We start from the raw sequence: 17,820 nt of genomic DNA, 5'->3' as shown, positions 1-17,820 counted from the left end.
CCACGAGCTGCAAGGCTCCTGGCTGGCTCGCCAAATTTGTTACCGAGTCCAAGCTTTCTCTGCTTGCCACATGACAGGCCAACGAATTGGAGATGAGGTGCTGAGGCAAGGAATACAACTTTATTCGGAAAGAAGGCAGACTGAGAAGATGGCAGACTAGTGTCTCTGAAAAACCATTTTATCTGGGTCTGGATGCCAGTTTCTGTTATAGAATCAGAGAGGCAGAGGCAGTGAGGAAGTAAAGTAAAAAGGCAGAATAGAGAGGGAGAGGCAGTGTGGAAGTAAAGTAGAAGGGCCATCAGTCTTGCAAAACATCTCCTGGAATGACCAGCCTTGGTGAGGGGATGTATTAGTTTCTTTTTTCTTGCAGCCATTCACAGGTGGGCAGGGTTCCCTGAGGCAGGCCATTATGTATGATTATAATAAAGAAAGCAATGAAGAGCAAAGGTTAAAGTCAAAGAAACAGATCCAACATGGAGTCCAATTTAACTCTTCCCTGTTACAGAATTACATATAATTTTAGAGTTCTTTCTCTTCATCAAAAGCATAATCTAAAGTAATTGGTCTCTAATGCCTGTCATTCTTCAATATTTTTTCAGTGTTGTTAAAAATTTTCAGATTTAAGGATGATAACTCTAGTGACTAAAATGTTATAATCTAAGTGCACATTGCATAAATAAAGCTTAGCATTTGGCAATAAATTTTTTGTACATTTGGGGAAAGGGGTGGATAGTGTAAATAATTTTCAATTATGACATGGAACAGGATGATGACTTTTTTGTGGTTTGGTAAAGAAAATTTAGGTTTTATTTTAATAACTTCATTGAACTGTCAAGCAAATAGGAAAAATGAAAAAGCCCTCTTGTAGCTGATAAGACAGTGCTGGTTTGGTTCAATCAGCAGTAGGCTCCATGTCTGATTTTATTTGAGCTCAATGAACAAAAATTTTCATTAAATGGGCTTCCCCGGTGGCACAGTGGTTGGGAGTCCACCTGCCGGTGCAGGGGACGCGGGTTCATGCCCCGGTCTGGGAGGATCCCGCATGCCGCGGAGTGGCTGGGCCCGTGGGCCATGGCCGCTGGTCCTGCGCGTCTGAAGCCTGTGTTCTGCAGCAGGAGGGGCCGTGGCGGTGAGAGGCCCGCGTACTACAAAAAAAAAAAAATTCATTAAAAAAAAAGATTCAGGATTTTCTTAAGTAATCAAAAACCTGATAAAGGTAACACGAAGTACAGTAAATTATTTTGATAAGACACAAAATCTTCACTTTCCAGGCAGATTACTCAAAAGGCACCTTTTCTCACCAAAAAACACATCCTACATTCCTTACATAGAGAAGTTTCCTGTATTATTTCTAGTAGTTTTAATTATATACATGTTTTAGAATTCTTAACCCTTAGAATCCTTAATTCCTATTTAAAACTAAGAAGTAAGCAATCTGTTACACTAGTATTTTGTGGATTGGTAAATTTATAAATACATTTCATAATTTCTGGAAGTATATATATATATATATTTTGGCGGTATGCGGGCCTCTCACTGTTGTGGCCTCTCCCGTTGCAGAGCACAGGCTCCGGACGTGCAGGCTCAGTGGTCGTGGCTTACGGGCCCAGCCACTCTGGGCATGTGGGATCTTCCCGGACAGGGGCACGAACTCGTATCCCCTACATTGGCAGGCGGACTATCAACCACTGCACCACCAGGGAAGCCCCTGTCATATTTTAGATTCCACATATAAATGATACCATATGGGGACTTCCCTGGTGGTGCAGTGGTTAAGAATGCACCTGCCAATGCAGGGGACACGGGTTCGAGCCCTGGTCCAGGAAGATCCCAAATGCTGCAGGGCAACTAAGCCCATGTGCCACAACTACTGAGCCTGCGCTCTAGAGCCTGTAAGCCACAACTACTGAGCCTGTGTGCCACAACTACTGAAGTCCGCGCACCTAGAGCCTGTGCTCTGCAACAAGAGAAGTCACCTCAGTGAGAAGCCTGCACACTGCCGCCAAGAATAGCCCCCGCTCGCCGCAACTAGAGAAAGTCCGCATGCAGCAAAGAAGACCCAAAGCAGCCAAAAATAAATAAATATAATAAATAAATTTATATATAAAAAAAGATACCATGGACATTTTAAAAAAAATGATACCATATGTTATTTGTCTTTCTCCTTCTGACTTACTTCACTTAGTATGATAATCTCTAGTTGCATCTATGTTGCTGCAAATGGCATTATTTCATTCTTTTTTATGCCTGAGTAGTATCACATTGTATCTATATTCCATTGCATATATGTACCACATCTTCTTTATCCATTCATCTGTTGATGGACATTTAGGTTGTTTCTGTGTCTTGGCTATCGTGAATAGTGCTGTTATAAACATACGGGTGCATGTATCTTTTTGAATTATAGTTTTGTCAGGATATATGCCCAGGAGTGGGATTGCTAGATCATATGATAATTCTATTTTCAGTTTTCTTTTTTTTCCCCCCTTTTTTTGGCTGTGCCGCACGGCATGAAGGATCTTAGTTCCCTGACAGGGATGGAACCTGTGCCCCCTGCAGTGGAAGCATGGAGTCTTAATCACTGGACCACCAGGGAAGTCCCATATTTTTAGTTTTCTGAGGAACCTCCATACTGTTTTCCACAGTGGCTGCACCAACTTACATTCCCACCAACAGTATAGGAGGAGAACGCTACCACTTTCAATGATTTGTTAATCAATCAACTAATTAACCAAGTTTATATGGAGTGCTACTATGTGCCAGGCACCAGGCAAGGCCTGGGAGTGAGTGGTGGATCCTTGAGCTTTGCTATTCACCATCTTGTAGGGAAGGCAGAGGGTAAACAGCAATCCAGTGGGTGGAATGCCAAGGAAGAGCAATTTAGATGCTCTGGCAAAATTTGTTCTTCTGGAATCTCATCTGCAGAAAATCTGAACCAGGAGGCTGAGTTCCCAGTTGACATCTCTCCCAGGACAGCTGCCTGAATCAGAGAAGGAATTAACTCTCCAGCCAGACTAATATATGCCCTCTATTTAATACTGCTAAATGGTGGGACTTCCCTGGTGGTCCAGTGGTTAAGAATCCACCTTCCAATGCAGGGGACACAGGTTCAATCCCTGGTCGGGGAACTAAAATCCCACATGCTATGGGGCAACTAAGCCTGCACACTGCAACTACTGAGCCCACGCGTCACAACTAGAGAGGAGCCCACGTGCCACCACGAAGAGCCTGAGCACCGCAACTGAGAGCTGATACAGCCAAAATAAGTAAATATATGTTTTTAAATTGCCAAATGGTATCCCCAGAAAGATTCTGGGTAGAGTTTCCTTATTGCTAATCAAGGGCCTGTCTGGTGGATTATTTAATAACAAGCCCCACTCAAGACTTCTGACTTCAAGATGGATTTTTTTTGGCCCAGTTGAAGCCCAGGAAATTACATTTCTGATTGTTGAGTCTATCCTTACAAATAACTGGGATGAATCCCCAAAGAAAAGTGCATGGTCTTTGGAGTCAGGCAGACCAGACTGTGCTGGGTTTCCAGGCTGTGTAACCTTGAGCAAGGCACTTTTTTTTTTTCCCATCTGTGCTGCACAGGATCTTAGTTCCTAGACCAGGGATTGAACCCGGGCTGGCAGTGAATGGACAGCCAGGGAATGCCCGAGCAAGGCACTTGTGTTCTCTAAGTCTCAGTTTTCTCATCTGTAAAGTGGGGACACTGGCATCTTTGTTATTGGTCATCAAAAGGATTAAAGGCAATACATATTATACAGACCCAACACATGGCAGTCAAGAACAAACGTTTTCTTTGTTTTTTCCTTGTTGCACAAAATGACATTCAAATCAGTTGGGCTTTCTAAATAGGTTGGATTTCTTCCTCGAGAGAATGGCAGGGAGGTTAGTCAATATGGCTGGGATTCTTTTTCTTTTTATTAGTAAACTAAATTTTGTTTTTGGGATTCTTTTAGTTGTATAGCTCTTTGGTCCTTTTAAATTTTTTTTCCAAACCAGGATGATATTTGACACTTCAGAAAAAAATCCAACGTTGGCTGTTTATAGGAATAAGAATTATCCTTCATAGGAATGTAGAAAAGACATTCAGAGAAGAGAAGCAGTGTGAAGTCAAGCCAAGCCCTGGGAACTCATCATAACACATTCACTGGAAATGTCCATCTTATCCATAATTAAACTATAGCTGTTAAGTTTATACTGCAAGTGAGAAAAATAACTATTTTGACTCCTCAATCTTTCTTTAAGATAAATTATCACTTTTTTCATAAGGTATCAGCTATAAGGAAGCGTAGTGAAGTTTTGATTTTTTGGAAAAGAAGTTAATGATCTGGAAGTTTCAACTCACTTGAGTTAAAGACTGACTCCCCTCACAGGTCAAGGTGTACACCATGGACTGCAGCAGGGGTGCACCTGTGTAAAATGGCTGGGATTCTTGGGACAGAGTTTTAAAAAGTAAATTAGTCCTACTGTATTCTAATTATAAAAGTAATACTGAATTTCAGCCTATATGGTAGACTGAGTTGGTAACAAACTATCTTTTCTTCCGGTCTACACTCCTAGAACTGTTTGGAAATGTTGCCTACCAAAAAACCATTTCCAACTCCAACTTGTCCTTTCTTCACCATTGGAAGAGCCCACTTACCACTACAGAGAGTGGAGAACGCTCACATACATTTTTCCAGCCTCTCTTGTGGATATAGGCAGGTTACTGAGTCCTGGCCATTGGGAACTGAGGGAAAGTTTGCAAAGGGACTCTGGAGAAGATTGTCCTCCCTAATATAAAGAGAGGCATGAGAGGAAATGCCCCCTTCCTTTACTCGGGGCATGGCCATGTCTGCTGCTGCCATCTTGTGACCATAATAAAGAATATTACAGATGGAATGCAGAGACGAAAGATGGAAAGTTCTTGGTTCCTTGCTGTCATTGTTGAGTCACAAAGTTGAGAATCCTTAATCTTTGCTACAACCATCACTGAGTATTATGTTAGCTATAAATTTGTCATATATGGCGTTTATTATGTTGAGGTATGTTCCTTCTATACCAAATCAGTTGAGAGATTTCATCATGAAAGGATGTTGAATTTTGTCAAATGTTTTTTCTGCATGTATTGAGATACTTATATAGTTTTTATCTTTCATTCCATTAATATGGTGTATTATATTTATTGGTTTGCATATGTTGAGCCCTCTTTGCATCCCAGAGACAAATACCACTTGATCATGATGTATGATCCTTCTAATGAACTGTTGAATTCAGTTTGCTAGTATTTTGCTGAGAATATTTGCATCTGTATTCATCAGGGATATTGGTCTGTAATTTTCTTTTCTTGGAGTATCCTGATCTAGCTTTGGTATCAGGGTAATGCTGTCCTCATAAAATGAGTTTGGTAGTATTCCCTCCCTTTCAACTTTTTGGAAGAGTTTGAAAAGGATGGGCATTGATTCTTCCCTAAATGTTTGGTAGAATTTACCCATAAAGGCACCTGTTCCTGGGTTTTTCTTTGTTGGGACATTTTTGAATACTTATTCAATCTCCTTACTATCGGTCTGTTCAGATTTTCTATTTCTTCATCATTCAGTCTTGGCAGGTTGTATGTTTCTAGGAATTTATCCATTCTTAATTTTTTAAAAAAAATATTTATTTATTTGGTTGCACCAGATCTTAGTTGCAGCAGGCAAGCTCCTTAGTTGCGGCTTGTGGGCTCTTTAGTTGCAGCACGCGAGCTCCTTAGCTGTGGCATGCGAACTCTTAGTTGCAGCACACATGTAGGATCTAGTTTCCTGACCAGGGATCGAACCCCGGCCCCCTGCATTGGGAGCGCGGAGTCTTACCCACTGGATCACCAGGGAAATCCCTATGCACAAGTTTCTGTGTGTATATATGCTTTCATTTCTCTTAGGAAGACCTTGAGCTTGGAACACATGGAGAGCACTCACTTGCCCTCAAATTAAGTTAAACTATGTATGTTTAGGGTATGTAAAGCTCCAGATGGTCAGGTTAGAACAAACGTGGGAATGTGTTTCTATGGCATCTGCTAGTCTTTGGGAGTTTCCCAGGAGCAATCACCTCTGCTTTTTATAGCCTTCCTATGTCTCAGATTTGAGGCCGTAACCTAGTCACTGTTCTCCTTTGTGAGGAGTGTAATTGCTGGGTCATATGATAATACTATGTTTAACATTTTGAGAAACTTCCAAATTTCTTTCCATTTTGTATTCTTTTTTCTTTGGCCACGCTGCACGGCTTGCGGAATCTTAGTTCCCCAACTAAAGATGGAACCCATGCCCCCTGCAGTGAAACTGCGGAGTCCTAACCGCCGTACCGCCAGGGAATTCCCTCCAGTTTGTACTCCTACTATCCATGTATGAGGGTTCCAATTTCTCCATCCTCATCAACACTTATTTTCTGTCTTTTTTTTTTTTTTTTCGGTACGCGGGCCTCTCACTGTTGTGGCCTCTCCCGTTGCGGAGCACAGGCTCCGGACGCGCAGGCTCAGCGGCCATGGCTCACGGGCCCAGCCGTTCCGCGGCATGTGGGATCTTCCCAGACCGGGGCACGAACCCGTGTCCCCTGCATTGGCAGGCGGACTCTCAACCACTGCGCCACCAGGGAAGCCCTATTATCTGTCTTTTTAATTTTAGCTACTCTAGTCGTTGCGAAGAGGTATCTCAATGTGATTCAATTGATTTCTGACAAAGGTACAAAGGTTATTCAAAGGAGAAAACAGTCTTTTCAACAAGTAGTGCCAGAACAATTGGATGTACATATGCAAAAGATGAACCTCACCCTAACCTCTCATCATAAAGAAAAATTAACTCAAAATGGATGATAGACTTATATGTAAAGATTAAAACTATACAATTTCTGAAAGGAAACTTAGAGGAAAATTTTTATTACCTAGATCAAGCACAAATTTCTTAGATATTATATAAAAAATATAATCCATAAAATAAAAATTGATAAATTGGCCTTCATCAAAATTAAGAACTTTTGCTCTTCAAAAGATACTATTAAGAGAATGAAAAGATAAGCTACAAATTAGGAGAAAATATTCACAAAACACATATCTAACAAAGGATTTGTATCCATAATATATAAAGAACTCTGAAAATTTTATAATGAGATAACCAACAACCCAACAGAAAATGGGCAGAAGATTTGAACAGACACTTCACTAGTTAAGCAAATAAGCACATGAGAAGATGCCCAACATCATTAGTCATTAGGGAAATGTAAATTAAAAGCCACTCAAATGGCTCAAATTAAAAAAAAAAGTACCAAGTTCTAGTGCAACAAAATGGTTGAATTGCAAATGCATGATGCCAACTTAAACAAGTTAGACTGAAAACGGTACATACTGCATGATTCCATTTATGTGACATTGTTGAAAAGGCAAAACCCACAGGGAAAGAAAACAAACAAGTGGTGGGAGTTTGGGATTGATATATACACACTATTATATTTAAAATAGATAACCAACAAGGACCTACTGTATAGCACAGGGAACCCTACTCAATATTCTGTAGTAACCTAAATGGGAAAAGAATTTGAAAAAGAATATATACATACATATATATATATATATATATATATATATATAAAACTGAATCACTTTGCTGGGCACCTGAAACTAACACAACATTGTAAATCAACTATAGTCCAATATAAAATAAAAATTAAAAATAAAAACAAGAAAACAAACAAGTGTTTGTCCAGGGTTTAGGGTGGGGTGAGGAGCCTACATCAGAGGGAAAGTAGGGAATTTTGGGGAGTGATGGATCTGTTCTGTATTTTAATTGTGGCAGTGGTCACACAGAACTCTATGTGTCTGTCAATACTGAAGTGAATGAATTTTATTGTATCTAAATTATACCTCTGGCCTTGCCTGAATTTCTTGTCTGGCCTCTGATCAATTTCTATTGATTGAGGAAGGCCAAGAACCCTGGTCAGTATCACATGGAGTGAGATATCGAGACCCCCAGTGGATGGACAGCTGCCCAGTCTATCCAGTTTCCACATATGAGCTGCAATGAAACTAAACTAGATGGCACATTCTTTACCCTTCACTGTAAACATCTTCAGTCTGTTCTAAAGCGCTGCAGCTCCGGGATACTCGAGTCTCCTGGGTGGCATTCGCTGATACCCACCCACTGTGGGGTACAGCACACCAAGGTACGTTGCTCCATGTCAGACCACTATGCACTTTTCCAGGCCACCCTGGTCACTGTCTGTGGAGAAGGCATCTTACCAGCAAGCCCGGATATGACGGTTCCCCACCACTGCTCATGTAGTCAAGAGTTGGGAATGTTCTAGAATTGCTTAATTAGGAAAGTTCCTTTCACACTCCAGTGGTGATTTTTGATTGAACCCAGCACGAGTTTTAATCCTCTGGCAATTCTTTCTGGATGAGCCTATGCTTTAAAAGATCTATGTTGGGGCTTCCCTGGTGGCGTAGTGGTTGAGAGTCCGCCTGCTGATGCAGGGGACACGGGTTCGTGCCCCGGTCCGGGAAGATCCCACATGCCGCGGAGCGGCTGGGCCCGTGAGCCATGGCCGCTGAGCCTGCGCGTCCGGAGCCTGTGCTCCACGGCAGGAGAGGCCGCAACAGTGAGAGGCCTGCGTACTACAAAAAAAAAAAAAAAAAAAAAAAAAAAAAGTAGGGGTAACCAATAAAGGGTAGAAATAAAATACAGGCATCTCTTGCTTAATATCAGTAATCTGTGTTAGAAATCAGATGTTCTGTGTGAAAACACAGACCAGAAGGAAGTGTAGTTCCCATTATTTTAAACGGGAAAAATTATAATGAATGATGTGTCAACACCAAACCTCAAACAATTTCCTAAAACATAAATAAAATACAGTGAAACACCTGTACACAAGCAACAGTCTATTGTATTAAGATTTAATATGATTAACCAGCAGTAGCAGCGGCACTTACATCTGTCCCAAGGTCTGGGCGAGGGGAAAACTAGGCAGCCCTGTACCGCAGGCCCTCACACTTTCTTTCTTTCTTGAAGAAACACAAAACCCTTGAGATTCATGTACTGTATGACGGAGAAAAAAAAAGTACTTAATGTTCCCCCCCAAAAAGATAGTATATTTTGTACTTTGTAAAGTGTTCATTAAAATGGAAGAAAAAAATGAAAAAACAAAAGATTTAATATGATTAAAACCACTGCTTCCTTCAAACAGTGTAGTACCAACATAAAGATAGACATACAGACCAACAGAACAGACTATAGACTAGAAAGCCTAGGAATAAAGCCGCACATATATGGTCAGTTGATTTTCAACAAGGATGCCAAAATCCATTCAATGAGGGAAAAGACAGTCTTTTCAATAAATGGTGCTGGGACAACTGGATAGCCACATGCAAAAGATTGAAGTTGCACCCTTACATTACACCATGTACAAAAATTAACTCAAATAGATTAAAGACCTAAACATAAGAGCTAAAACTATAAAAATGTTAGAAAAAAACACAGGGGAAAAGCTTTACGCCATTGTATTTGGCAATAATTTCTTGGATATGACACAAAAGCACAGGCAACAAAGAAAAAATTGACAAATCTGACTTCATCAAAATTTACATTTGTGCATCAAAGGACACTAACAAGAGAGTGAAAAGACAACCCACTGAATGGGAGAAAATATTTACAAATCATATATCTGATAAGAGGTTAATATTCTGAGAATATAAAGAACTCCTACAACTCAACAACAAACAAGCAACCCAATCCAAAAATGAAGAAAGGCTGTGAATAGACATTTCTCCAAAGAAGATGTACGAACATCAATAAGTCCATGAAAAGATGTTTAACATCCCTAGTCATTAGGGAAATGCAAATTAAAACCACAATGAAATACTACTTCAGAGCAAGTAAGATGACAATTAAAACAAAACAGAAAATAACAAGTGTTGGCAAGGATGTGGAGAAATTAGGACGCTTGGCACTGCTGGTGGGAATGCAAAATCGTGCAGCTGCTGTAGAAAACAGTTTGGTGGTTTCTCAAGAAGTTAAACATAGGATTACCATATGATCTAGCAATTTCAGTTCTAGGTTTATAGCCAAAAGAATTGAAAGCAGGGACTCAAATGGTTATTTGTACACCAACGTTCATAGCAGTGTTATTCCCAATAGTCAAAAGGTAGAAACAACACAAATGTCCATCAACAGATAAGTGGATAGACAAAATATATTATATACATAAAATGGAATCGTAACTTTAAAAAAGAATACAATTTTGATACATGCTACAACATGGATGAACCTGGGAAACATTATGTTAAGGAAAATAAGCCAGACACAAAAGGACAAATATTGTATGATTCCACTTGGATAAGGTACCTAGAATAGGCCAATTCATAGACAGAAAGTAGAACAGAGGTTACCAGGGGCTGGGGGACACAGAAGAAATAGGGAGTTATTGTTTAATAGGTACAGAGTTTGTTTGAGATGATGAAAAAGTTCTGAAAATTGAAGAGGTGATGGTTGCACATTGTGATTGTACTTGATGCTACTGAATGTACACTTAAAAATGGTTAAAAGAGTAAGTTTTGTTATGTATATTTTACTACACACAAGAAGCAAAACCAGAAACCACTGCTTCCTAACCACCAAACAAATGATGCTGCTGTTAGCAAACGAGAGCCTTGTGTGTAACAGCCCGATACCATGATACTTCCCTTAGCACCAACATCTCAGATGCACACCCATTTTGTTGATGTGGAGGCACAATTTACAAAGAACACTTCATTCTGATATTCTACCAATAGTGGCTGGAATATTGCTTGAGCTATTTCCTACACTGAGTTCTGTTTAAAACATTGTGCTGAGTTTTAGGGATGTAAATATAAAATTTTCTTATTTAAATATGGGCCAGAAAATGTTGCGTTGAGAGATAAGAAAGTTGTGTGATGTTCTGGTATTGAAAACCAAGAGGATTCTCGTGGGAAATGTCTCACAAAGTATGAATTACAGATCTTCCAAACTCAGAGAAGCAAAATCAAGAATAAAGAAAACTAAACCGGGCTTCCCTGGTGGCGCAGTGGTTGAGAGTCCGTCTGCCGATGCAGGGGACGCGGGTTCGTGCCCTGATCCGGGAGGATCCCGCGTGCCGCGGCGCGGCTGGGCCCGTGAGCCATGGCCGTTGGGCCTGTGCGTCTGGAGCCTGTGCTCCTCGACGGGAGAGGCCACAGCAGTGAGAGGCCTGCGTACAGCAAAAAAAAAAAAAAAAAAAAAAAAAAAAAAAAAAAAAAAAGAAAACTAAACCATTAAAATAGAAGGCTTAGAAGGAGAAAAAAGATGCATAGAGAAAGCATAGTAAATGTAAAACACAAAATTAGATGGTAGAAATAAGTTCACATTGATCAATAATCACAATAAATGTAAACAGATCAATGTTTACTTATTATAAGACAGAGACTTTAATATTGGATTTTTTTTATGAAGCTTTTTGATTTTTACAAAAGACACTCCAAAAACATAATGACAGAAAGACTAAAGATAAAAGACTATACTACAGGAAAATACTAGTCAAAAGAATGCTAGTATGCATCTATAATAATAACTTTGTCTCAATATATGTAGCAAAAAATCAATAGACTCACCAGGAGAAACTGGTAAATCAGCAATCATAATGGGAGATTTTCCTCCCCAACATTTTCGGGCTTAGTTGCTCCGCGGCATGTGGGATCTTCCCAGACCACGGCTCGAACCTCTGTCCCCTGCATTGGCAGGCAGATTCTTAATCACTGCACCACCAGGGAAGTCCCAATAATGGGAGATTTTAACACACTTCTCAGAAATGCATGGATCAAGCAGACAGGGAAAAAAAAAAAAGAGTAATCTACAAAATGTGAACAATGCAATGAACAGACTTGAGCTAACAGACATAGAAAGAACTTCCTTCCATTAACAGGGAGAGCATATTCTTTAAAAGTACAGTTATGAAAATGAACCATGTACTAGGCCTCAAAGGGATATTCCACAGACTCCAAAGTATGAATATCACACAGACCACATTCTCTGACCACAAAGCTAGCAAACCCATCTTGCCATGGCTTGGGAAGATCTTGCTTGGGCATGGAGCCAACCATGGATGGGAAAGCAGGGTCCATGGGTAGATGTTGACTCCCAACCCTATCACATGAGCTGCTGGACCCTACTGGAACCTATTCCTGCTTATGCCAGTTTTTATTGGGTCTCTGTCATTTGCAACCCAAGAGTTCTGAATAAAACAGATACTTCCCAGGTGAGACATGGTACAGCTATGAAGGCATCTTGTTATTGAATGAACAAATTCTTCACATGTAAAGTTTGTTTCAAGTACAGAGCCCATTATTTCATCACCCATGAAAGAATACATACTTTTTAACGATGTGCTCTTTATAGATGAAACAACTGAGATTCCAAAAGTTGAATGGGGCTTCCCTGGTGGCACAGTGGTTGAGAGTCCGCCTGCCGATGCAGGGGACACAGGTTCGTGCCCCGGTCTGGGAAGATCCAACATGTCGCGGAACGGCTGGGCCCGTGAGCCATGGCTGCTGAGCCTGCGCATCCACAGCCTGTGCTCCACAACGGGAGAGGCCACAACAGTGAGAGGCCCGTGTACCGCCAAAAAAAAAAAAAAAAAAAAAAAAAAGTTGAATGACTCATTTAATATCACAGCTCCAGCGAGCCCATTCACATGGCTCTGAAAATCTCTGAGTGAACCTCTGTCATTCTAATTCTACTCCATCTGTTTCCTTGTTCCTGCACTAGGCAGTGAGTTCCTCCAGGGCAGAGACTGGGTCTTCCTCATCTTTGTGTCCCCACTGCACAGCAAAGGACCTGTCAAGTAGAAGATGTCACTGACACTTACTAGCCGAGTGGCTGAAGGAATGAATGACTTGATTATCAAGTCAAAGAGCAAGATTTAATGTGTGAGGTTGAGGGAGGAAAGAGAAAGAAATGGCCTTCCTTAGGACTCTTTCAGGGACATGAGACAGAAAACTAATTCAAACCATTGTAAAGAAAAGAGGGGGATTTAAGAAAACCATAGAAAGACAGGCATAACTTTCACCGCAGGCTCTTAAAAGTATTAAGAACCTCTTCGGACTTCCCTGATGGTGCAGTGGTTAAGGATCTGTCTGCCAATGCAGGGGACACGGGTTCAAGCCCTGGTCCGGGAAGATCCCACATGCCATGGAGCAACTAAGCCCGTGTGCCACAACTACTGAGCCTGCGCTCTAGAGCCCGCAAACCACAACTGCTGAGCCCTAGTGCCACAACTACTGAAGCCTGCACACTTAGAGCCCATGCTCAGCAATAAGAGAAGCCACTGCAATGAGAAGCCGGCGCACCGTAACGAAGAATAACTCCCGCTCGCTGCAACTAGAGAAGGCCCGCACACAGCAACGAAGACCCAACGCAGCCATTAAAAAAAAAAAAGAAACTCTTCATCTCTCTGAGGATACGTTGGCCTATTCTCTTGGTCTCTGCCATGGGACGGTGAGCATGTAGCATCCTTACAGTTTATAATCCAAGGAATGAAGAGCTGAGACTTGCACCCAGATGGTCTGATGCCAGTAACCACATGATACGGAAATAAAAAGGAAACCCGGGTGGTTGAGAAGAATTGAATCCACTCTACAGAATAATCTATACGGCATGGTAGTTAAGAATGTGGGCTCTACCTAGGGATAAATACCAGCTGTTTCACTTGCTAGAGGTGTGATTTTGGGGAAGTAATTTTTTTGCTTTTTGGCCATGCCTCGCGGCATGTAGGATCTTACTTCCCCAGCCAGGGATCAAACCTGTGCCCCCTGCAGTGGAAGTGCAGAATCTTAACCACTGGACTGCCAGGGAAGTCCCAGGGGAAGTAATTTAACTTCTGTGTCCTCGTCTGTAAAATGGGCATACCTCATTGTCCTCATATGTAAAACAGTTCACGTCTGTATTAGTTTGCTAGGGCTACCATTATAAAATACTACAGGCTGCGTGGCTTAAACAACAGATATTTATTTTCTCACAGTTCTGGAGGCTAAAAGTCCAAGATCAAGGTGTTAGCAAGTTTGATTTCTTCTGAGGCCCCTCAGAAGGTGGCTCCTTTCTTGCTATGTTCCCCATGGTCATCATCTAGCCTCTGTCCTAATCTCCTCTTAAAAGGACACCAGTGTGGGCTTCCCTGGTGGCGCAGTGGTTGAGAGTCCGCCTGCCGATGCAGGGGACATGGGTTCGTGCCCCGGTCCAGGAAGATCCCACATGCCGCGGAGCGGCTGGGCCCGTGAACCATGGCCGCTGAGCCTGCGCGTCCGGAGCCTGTGCTCCGCAATGGGAGAGGCCACATGAGAGGCTCGCGTACCGCAAAAAAAAAAAAAAAAAAAGGGACACCAGTGATACTGGATTAGGGCCCACCCATATCACCTCACTTTACCTTAATCACCTCTTTAAAGGCCCTATCTCCAAATAGTCACATTTTGAGGTATTGGGAGTTAGGACTTGAACATATGAATTTGGGGGTGGGGGAGAGGGATATAATTCAGCCCATAACACTACCTCTTAGGGTTATTGTAAGATTAAATGAGATAATATATCTAAAGCAAAGATCAGGGGAGCTAGAATGCTGTAAGAGCTTAATAACCGTTCAAGGTAACTGAACATTTACTTTAGGCATAAGGGTATCTGACAAGTCACAAACCTTTCTCTGCTAGGATGTTGGCTGGAAGTGCCCTGGGGGCTTCTCTTATCCAGGTCCAGGATCATCTTTGCCTTATGGTCTAAAGTTCCCAACTTGAGCTCACAACTGTTCTGTTCTGTTCTTCCTGTGGAGAGTTCTCAGACTTCCTTTCTGTAGGAAAGGAAGACTCCCCAAGGTTAGTCTTGAAAACGAGGAGACATTCTGTCCCAGCTACTTATAGCTCTGAGAGTGCCTTTCCAATACCACTGTAATTTCTACTCCTTGGGCAAGCCACTTATTAAAATTTAATGACAATCACTTACATTTATAAAGCCATTTTCAGTTTACAAAGCTCTTTTCCGTGCATTCTCTCTCTTGATCCTCATAACATTTGTAGGAAGGAAGGATGTTTTTCTCTGTTTTATAAATGAAGAAAATGAGGCTGTGAGGAGTAGCATCACTGTCCTAGGTCATACAGTGGCAGAGATGCACCTCAAATTTTTGCCTTTGGGTTCCAATATGTCAGGAGTAGCTCACCCTTTCAGGCATTTTTCTACAATATAAATAATCCAGTACACCAGTCCGGGTTGGGGGAGATGTAGGTAAATTATTTGGGACTATTTTGACCGGAAGTGACAAAAACCCAACACAAACTGGCTTCAACAAAAACTGAATTCATTGGTTTACCTAACAGAACAATCCAGAAGCAGGTCTTCAGGCATGGATGGATCCAGGTGCTCAAATTATGTCACCAGGACTGTCTCTTTCCATTTCTTAGCTTCTCTTTGTGTTCACTTTATTCTTAGACAATCTCTCTGCTTGGGGTGTCAAAGATGCCCCCCTGTGGTTGAAGCTGAAGCCCCAGCTCAACAAATTCAGTAAACGGGGAACAATCTCTTTCTCGTAAACTGCAGCAAATGACCTGGATATCATTCTCAACTATTTGGCTTGGCCTATGGGCCCACCCAGACCCAATCGTTGTGTCTAGAACAATGGAATATGTTCATTCTCCAGGCCTGATCATTTGCCCGGTTCTGGAGAGGAGTAGGGTGAGTCTCACCAAATCCAGGGCCTGAGTGAGGGGGAAAGGAGTTTCTTTAAAGACAAAGTACTGATGTCAGAAGCGGTGTGGGTGGCAGGCAGCTCTCTCCAGGGTGTCATCGCTCTGCAGAGCTAGAACAGAGCAACCAGTGAGGAGCTGGGGGCCCATCTTAGCAAGAACTCTCAGTTCTTCCCTGGAGAGAGAGTAGTAAGTGGACTTCTGTGATTTTTTTTTCCTGGAGTGCCTAGCTTGGCTCAGCAGGATAGGGAAAAAGACAATAATTCATGGCAGAATAAGGAGAAAAGATGGAACTTCTGGCTCCGGTAACTTATATTCAGAACAGTACCCACACCAGGAGCACCCACAGAAGGAGACTTTGAGGTGCCCTTTGAGGATGACTTCCCTCCCCCCTCTTCTCAGCACCTTCTGTCTCCCCATGAAGCTGTGAGCTCCAGGAGGGCAGGGACCACATCTGTTTTACCCACCATCTTCTCCCAGGGCCTAGCATAGTGCTGTGTTGGCACATTGCAGGAGCCTATCACATATTTATTGGGTGGATGAAAAAAATTAATGAATCAGGTTGATCACTTGAATTGGTAGGATGGACTCACCTCTTTGTACAAGTCAATCCCTCTCTTTGGCCTCTGTTCTCCATCTGTCAAGTGGGAGAAGGTGTAGAATGAGACTCTCTTCACAGCCCCTTCCAGCTCATGCTTCTGGGATCTTAGGGTTCTCAGGAGACTGTCTGGATGCCTCTTCAAGGAACCAGTGGAAGGGGAAACCAAACTGATTGAACATACTGTCTCAGGTGAGATGACTTCACATGGGTCTGTGGTCCCCAAATTGTGGGGGACTGCACATTTTTTTTTTTTTTAATTTTGGAAGGAAATAACACTGCCTGTTTCTTATTTTGCCAAATAAAGCCACTGGCGGGGGGGGGGGGGTGGAACAACTGTCATTAACTGTCATCACTATTTCTTTAAAAAATGGAATTTTTTATACCAGGAAGGCAGGAAGTACATCATCTCAGAAACAAAACAAAACAAAACAAAAAAACAGTCCCTCTACCCCGGGGAAAAAAGACAGGTGGCAACCTCACATGATGATAATTACGTGTGTTTTTTGCACATAGATCTAAATTTCACCAGACTGATCCCTGTGTATGGTCCAGTATTTGGAACCTACTAACAGAGATTATTTTCACCACCCCTCAACACCTGTGAAGTGGGGCTTAATCTGCCCACTTTACAGATGGGGAAATAGAGGTTCAGAGAGCAAGTGCAAGGTCACGGAGACAGTTAAGTAGTAGTCAGAGCTTTCTGGATGACCACCCAGATCATCTTGGCAGATCCTAAGCCAAAAGGTATTTCACTGCAGGGAAGAAATGACCTGCACTGGCTCCCTTGGAGTGTCCCCTCATTTTCTCGGGCCTAACCGCAAACTGCCTGGACTGGTATGCTCCGTTCTTTAACACACCCTCCTGATGTGTCCGCTTCATGCCAGGCACTGGGAGAGTGTAGGGAGAGAAACCAACACGTCCCCAGCCTCCTTTTCTCCTGTTCCCCATACCCACCCCGTGTCCCACTATCCAGGCCCAGCTCCACACACCGGCGGCCAACGAATCCCCACCGCGGGCGTGGGCCGCTAACAGTTTAGGAGGTTCCCTCTCCCAGAGGTGCTGGCGATTTCCTAAGGAGACTCTGGGAACCTTCAACGCCTCCAAGACCCAAAGGACTGGAAGCGTAACGGTGCCACTCGACAGGCACTGTGGTAGGCTGTACCCGAGGTAATTTGGGAGCAAGGGATCAGTTCAAACGCGGTGAACTAACACCCTGTTCTGCCCCTGCAGCGTTCCCATGGGCTTTGCGTGGACCCACAATCGCTCAGCTCCGGCCGGAAGGAGAGGGGTCCCCCAAATTAGAAGGCCTTACTGTGGCGGGGGTTTACTGCTCCGGCTGGGGGACCCGCAGGGACCGTACCGACCCCTCTCCGGGACTGGCGGACACCCGAGCTCCCTTTCCTGTTCCGCTCCGCCCCGCACGCCGGCGGCAGGAACGCGCCTCCGTCGGGCCGCGCCGGTGCCCGAGAGCTCGCGCCTCCGCGCGGGAGCG

General features: G+C 42.8%; 1 long non-coding RNA gene across 4 annotated transcripts; it reads right to left on the bottom strand.

Annotated features, from left to right (window-relative positions):
- Window positions 1–772: 772 nt before the first annotated feature.
- Window positions 773–17,819, bottom strand: LOC109551436 (uncharacterized). Of its 4 annotated transcripts, XR_012323909.1 has the most exons (7): window positions 17,641–17,819; window positions 16,321–16,364; window positions 14,991–15,083; window positions 14,689–14,838; window positions 12,378–12,574; window positions 8,945–9,050; window positions 773–1,145 (listed from the first exon to the last, which is right to left on the bottom strand). It is a non-coding gene; the product is annotated as an uncharacterized lncRNA (long non-coding RNA). The 4 variants fall into 4 exon arrangements; XR_012323908.1 differs by lacking the exon at window positions 8,945–9,050; XR_002178218.3 differs by lacking the exons at window positions 8,945–9,050; window positions 12,378–12,574 and having other exon boundaries at window positions 16,321–16,464.
- Between the last annotated feature and the right edge of the window lies 1 nt (window position 17,820).

The sequence above is a fragment of the Tursiops truncatus genome, chromosome 10 (assembly GCF_011762595.2).
Source record: "Tursiops truncatus isolate mTurTru1 chromosome 10, mTurTru1.mat.Y, whole genome shotgun sequence".
NCBI lineage: Eukaryota > Metazoa > Chordata > Mammalia > Artiodactyla > Delphinidae > Tursiops > Tursiops truncatus.
The sequence above is the reverse complement of the archived record's forward strand: the minus strand, read 5'-3'. Positions and strand labels throughout refer to the sequence as shown.